Genomic DNA, 252 nt, shown 5'->3' with positions numbered 1-252 from the left:
CCCAAGGCCCCGCCCCCTACAGGCTGCCCTCCGGGAGCTACACCTTGTACCCCCTGAGTCCCCTTCCACTCAGCCTCACCTCACAGGCCCGACCGTCCCACGAGGCCCGGTGAGTCCTCCAGGACCCGCTCACCTGCGCCGCTCCCCGAGTAGCCACGCCTTCCGAGGCCCCGCCCAGCCATACACGCAGCACGGCGCGCTCATCTGGCTTCCCTTGAACCCTGTACACGCCCAGTCCTTCGGACTCGGGGT

The sequence above is a fragment of the Fukomys damarensis genome, unplaced genomic scaffold (assembly GCF_012274545.1).
Source record: "Fukomys damarensis isolate Sample0158 unplaced genomic scaffold, DMR_v1.0_HiC HiC_scaffold_12, whole genome shotgun sequence".
Taxonomy (NCBI): domain Eukaryota; kingdom Metazoa; phylum Chordata; class Mammalia; order Rodentia; family Bathyergidae; genus Fukomys; species Fukomys damarensis.
The sequence above is the reverse complement of the archived record's forward strand: the minus strand, read 5'-3'. Positions refer to the sequence as shown.